We start from the raw sequence: 4,711 nt of genomic DNA on the forward strand, positions 1-4,711 counted from the left end.
ACTAACATGACTTTTTAATATACAACTTTTGTTCAATCTATGTAACAATCATTATAGGATTATTATATGGTCTATACACTACAAAACACGTGGGTCTTAGGCCGCATTTTTTTCAGCCGCGTTTTTAAAAATGCAACTACAGACAGGCTATAGCCGCGTTTTTAGAAAACGCTGCTTAAAGTCTTGAACAAAATCCGTGTTTTAAACATGCGGCTATAGAATATGTCTAAAGCCGCATTTTTTAATACTGTAGCCGCATTTTTTGGTTTGGAGCTACTGTTGCGTTTTAAACACGCGGCTATAGTACCTTTCTATTTATTTTATTTATTTTTTTAATTTGAACTATGGCCACATTTGAAAAATGCAGCTCTAGCTTCCCTATAGCTGCGTTTTATAGATGCAGCTATAAACTTAGTCTATAGACACATTTATAAAATGCGACTTTAGTTTAGGAAGTGGCTGCATTTCTTACACGCGGCTTTAGATTTGCCTATAGTCGCAGGTTAAAAATGTGGCTCTAGGGCTTGTATAAATACTAACACTAAAAGTCTCATTAGCTCTTTCATTCTGAAACCCTAACGCTTTAGCTCCCATCACACAGCCCCCACCCTCCATCAGACCCTTTGTTCACCTAAACGCCTCATTCTCACTCTCAATCTCTCCATAAACACCTTTCCTGCACAGACAGGCACAGAAGGGGAAGAGAGAGAGCAAGCGCTGAGGGTTTTGCTGCAGCTTATAGATTTGTGGTGGTGGGTTTTGAGGTTTTGAAACCCTGAAAGGCATCGAGTAGTAGTAGTAGGAGAAGCAACACAAGAGACGAGCGAAGATGAGGATAATGATAAAAGGAGGGGTGTGGAAGAACACCAAGGATGAGATCTTGAAAGCGGTGGTCATGAAATATGGCAAGAATCAATTGGCTCAAATCTCCTCTCTTCTCGTCCACAAGTTTGCCAAACAATGCAAGGCTCATTGGTACAAGTGGCTCAACCCCTCCATCAAAAAGGTCTTGCCTTGCCTTTCTCTGTTTTTTTCAATTCAGATAATGAATGCTATTGCTATAAAAGCTACGGAGTTTAGATTATAATTTGGAAAATTTTCCACTATTTGCTTTCTGGGTTCTTTTTTATTTCTGGGTTACTTTCATCTTAGTGTTAGATTTTGCAATTTTGTTTGTAGATTGAAAACGGATGACTGTTTGTTTTGTGGGTTCTTTTCTAATTTTGGGTTACTTTATTCTTCTGCTATTATTTTTATATATTTCTAATAGAGTGTGCTTAGTCATTTACTTGCTAATACAATATGGAGGATAAGATAAACTGTAGGTTGGCTTCCGTTGGATCTTTTTTTTTCATTCCTAATATTTTCTCTAGTAGTCTGGTCTCTTTTCATTTCAATTTGATTCATTAAAAGTTAGGAAATGTTGGGGAAATTAATATATTTGCTCTGTTAAAAATTTACAGGAGCAGGTGACAAGATTACTTGAATTAGAGACATCTCCAGTGACTCAATTCATTTTGTGGGTGTGGAGTGGGTCCAGGTACTCTGGTCTCTTGTGTATGGCCATCTCATCTATCATCTATTTTGTCATGGAATTTTCGTTGCGTATTTTATGAGTTTTTTTTTTTTTTTTAATGGATTTTTTGTGTTGAATTTGAGCTTATTTCGATTTGCATGTTGAATTGCTTGAATTCATTTTGCTTATTTTGTCAGATCTAGGACCATCTTAGTTCTCCAAAGAGAGAGAGAGAGAGAGAGAGAGAGAGAGAGAGAGAGAGAGAGAGAGAGAGAGAGAGAAACACAAAAGCCATTGTGCCCATTTCATCATTATCCTCAGTTCTGTGTGTCATTGTTCTCTTATTCACTGCAGCTAGCTCACTCTTTTCATGGTAACTAAACTGTAGTTGAGTGGTATAACATAATACTTGATATTACGTTATGGGTTTGTTGTGTTTGGCATTATGAAATCCAAAATTTCTGGGAATGGTTACTATGAATGCTTTAACTTTATGAACTTAATAGCTTATGTATCCAATTGGGTTTCATTCTAGGAAACCTTTAAAGGTTCTATGTATTAATCAATAAATTACATTACTAATATTGAGGATAGGATGGTTGGTAATTTTGATTTTACCTGTAATTTAAGTTTAGTGATTGTAGTCTCTCAGTTTTGTCACTACCACTGTTTACTCTGTGTGAACTCATTGAATTGTCAGTAATGTACACTGTGTGTAAACTACACTTTTAGGATTGGATTTTGTGTCTTTTTATAGACACATTTGGTAAGATTAGGAAGCCCCATCTGTTGTTCTAATAGTAACCAATAGGTGATAAAATATGCAAATAAAGTTGGTTTAGAATCTGTAGACATTTAGAAGAGCACTAGTGATGAATGGAATAGGTGAGAGCAGGTGTGTTTCTGTTAGTCTAAGGGTTTCAAAGGATGAGTGAGGTTGTAAAGGACGAACCTTGGGCTCATGGGGAGAGATTTATATTTCTTTGCTTTTAATAGACAATGGTAAAAGTATGAGTGGGGTTTGAAACTATATATTGGCACTTTTTGACCTCAAATAATTGGAATGTGGCACTGCCCCTCTAATGGGTTTTAATTTTGTGTCATCAAACTAGGATAATTTGGCAACAGATCTAAATTATGGGTGTGTTTGGTAGTAACCCACTATCAAAAACGTGCTTTAAGAGCCTTAAGCTGAAAACAACTTTAAGACTAAAGCTAAAATTTTGAGCTTTTAGGAAAAAGTTTTACAATACATTATTCATGCATTTTTTTTTTTTTTTGAGAAGGATTATTCATGCTTTATATATTCAAAACTTGAAAGCACCATTCACTATAATTTCTCAAAGGGGAATACTTGTTACACGTAAAAATTGCACTAAAAACGTGACTTCAGTGTGTGCAACAAGTAGAGTGTAATAAACACTACTCTTTGTCAAAAACTTAAAAATGGTAAAAAGCTTTTCAAAACTCTATATTGCAAAAGTTATACTGTTAAAGCTCTACTTCTTGGAAGTTTCAAGTTCTATTAGCTATTCATCTCAAAGTAAAGGAGGCCAGGCCTTAAAAGGGCTTTTTTCTTGGATTTGTGCTATAAATTTGTTTTGCTATGGGCTTAAATTTTACTCAAAATGAATTATAAGATTATGGGCAACTTTTTTTTCTTTCTATATTTGGCTAAATTTTGCAGTAATTAGAGGGATTATTGTCTATGTCTTTAATTTGGTTTTGGCAGGAAAAGTTTATAAGTATGGGTGTAATTTGAGTCCATCGTCGTGGACATGGAGTTTGAGTCCAAAATCAAATGCTTTTGGAAAGTTGGGTGAGGAAAAGCTTGGAAGTAGTGTTGTAAGCCGGGCTATTGTTAGTAACAACCATTGTTCAACTGTTGAGAGACTATATGCTTGGGAGAAGAAATTGTATCAGGAAGTCAAGGTAAAATTTTAGTTCAAAGCTTCAAATTTTCAGAGATTCTGCATGATCCATTGCTCCTTAATTGCCCAAGAAAATAAAATAAAAAAGTTTCTCTGCTTCCCTCGTGGGCTCGTGATTGAATTTTCCTTTACATAAAGTCACAAGCACACAAAACAAAATTAGCAATCTATTTTTGTCCTTTTATGCTTCCATGAGTTTTTTCCTATGTTTCTTTTTGCTTTTAGAGCTCAAAGAATAACATCTTAATCTTGGGGCTTTTTAACTACAATTGATTAGTCAAAAAGTGGCCATTGGCCCCCATGTGTATCCATTACTATTAGATTAGATTATTCAAATTCTTATTAAGTTTTGTATTGTGTTTAAGTTTTTTTGGTCCCCCTTCTACTTGTAATTTTATTGTGTGATGTTGTTAGACTGCTAAGACCTTAAAGTTAGAGTATGAGAAAGGGGTGGCACATCTAAGGAAGCTAGAGTTGAAGAGGGCTGACTATATATGTGAAGACTGAGAAGACCAAGAAAGAGGTTGAAAAGTTAGAATCACAAATGATGGTTGCTTCCCAAGCCATAGAGTCCACCTCTTCTGAGATCATCAAATTAAGAGAAACTGAACTGTATCCACAACTTATTGAGCTTGTCAAAGGGTTAGTCTTTTTCCTATAACTCATGTCATGCCCCTTAAATTAAATAATAATAATAGCATAGGACAAGAGCCCTCGAATCCTCTCAGTACCCCCATCTCTACTCAAGCGAGTTTTTTAAACTCAAAATCCATTGAAGAAAGATGACATATTGGCAAGAATCTTTTGCTCAATTCCTATGGCTTTTCTTCTGAGTTTTCTTTGTAAGTGACTGAGATTAGTTATTTTTTAAGGGCTTTTAGAAAGGCATTCAAACAATGTCTTTTTTTTGTATTAATATGATCCAGGATACAAAGAATACATTTCTTTTTTTCTGACACATGGTTTGGGTGTTCAAATTAAGAGCTAAAAGATAAGCAATTGACTACTGAACATATCTGGTTTTATTAGCATGAGAAGTCAACTGTATTGATATTTTTGGGTCAGAAGATATGCATGCTATTGCTAGTACTACAGTAAAAAAATCTTTTGACTGCTTTTACTGGGTTGTTTCATCATGCCCCTTGTTTGCTTTTGTTGCATAAATATAGGGACTACAATTGTGTCATGTACAACAATGTGTTGAGGGGCCTTGACTAAACCTAAACTTTGTCAGGTGGGTCTCTCTCCTTAGAATTCACTATTT

At 35.1% G+C, this 4,711-nt stretch overlaps 1 long non-coding RNA gene across 1 annotated transcript; it reads left to right on the plus strand.

Annotated features, from left to right (window-relative positions):
• Nucleotides 1-1,461: 1,461 nt before the first annotated feature.
• Nucleotides 1,462-4,438, plus strand: LOC136070071 (uncharacterized). Its single transcript, XR_010631300.1, has 3 exons — nt 1,462-1,540; nt 3,249-3,448; nt 3,862-4,438. It is a non-coding gene; the product is annotated as an uncharacterized LOC136070071 (long non-coding RNA).
• The last annotated feature ends 273 nt before the right edge of the window (nt 4,439-4,711 follow it).

Source organism: Quercus suber, unplaced genomic scaffold (assembly GCF_002906115.3).
Source record: "Quercus suber isolate HL8 unplaced genomic scaffold, Cork oak 2.0 scaffold_208, whole genome shotgun sequence".
NCBI lineage: Eukaryota > Viridiplantae > Streptophyta > Magnoliopsida > Fagales > Fagaceae > Quercus > Quercus suber.